The sequence below is a fragment of the Cynoglossus semilaevis genome, chromosome 1 (genome assembly GCF_000523025.1).
Source record: "Cynoglossus semilaevis isolate Cse_v1.0 chromosome 1, Cse_v1.0, whole genome shotgun sequence".
NCBI lineage: Eukaryota > Metazoa > Chordata > Actinopteri > Pleuronectiformes > Cynoglossidae > Cynoglossus > Cynoglossus semilaevis.
Window position 1 is genome coordinate 17,958,896 of NC_024307.1, and position 900 is coordinate 17,959,795.

Consider the following 900-nt stretch of genomic DNA (forward strand, 5'->3'; position numbering starts at 1 on the left):
TGACACCCAAACGACCTCAAGTGACATTCAAGGGAGGTCCAAGCGACTTCCCAGTGAAGATCAAGTGAAGACCAAGTGACGTCCATGCGACCTCCAAGCGACCTCCAAGCGACCTCCAAGTGAAGACCAAGTGACGTTCAAGTGACCTCAAAGCGACGTCCAAGTGAAGTCCATGTGATGACCCACGACCAAGACCAGACCAAGTGATTGAATTGCCACCGACTAAGAGTTGACTAATTGTCCACTAATTGAAGAACACCCGAAGAACAACTGAAGAACAGTATGAAATATAATTATAATACCAAGTGAAGACCAAGTGACGTCCCTGCGACCTCCAAGTGACCTCCAAGCGACCTCGAAGGTCTTGCATTTTAAGGCATTTCTGGGACTTATTTCTTTTGAATTTTTTCACAAAAACTTTTGATCTTTTCAAAATTTTTGTAAAATAATTTTTCGCAATTGTAAGGATGAGCAGCAGGTGAGGTTGATTAAGGACAGAGACGGGAATGTGATCACAAGTGAGGTGTGCTGAGAAGATGGAAGGAATACTTTGAGGAGTTGTTAAATGAGTAAAATGAAAGGAAAAGTACAAACGAGGAACCAGAGACTAGTAGGAAGGAGGTAGATCAGGTTAGAAAGGATGAAGTTAGAAAAGCCCTGAAGAGGATGAAGAGTGGGAAGTCAGTTGGTCCTGATGACATACCAGTAGAAGTATGGAAGTGCTTAGGAGAAGTGGTGGTAAATTTCCTGACTGGGTTGTTTAACAGAATTTTAGAAACTGACAAGATGCCTGATGAGTGGAGGAAAAGTGTTCTGGTGCCAATTTATAAGAAGGGTGATGCACAGAGTTGTAACTACTACAGAGGGATAAAGTTGATGAGCCATACAATGAAGATTTGG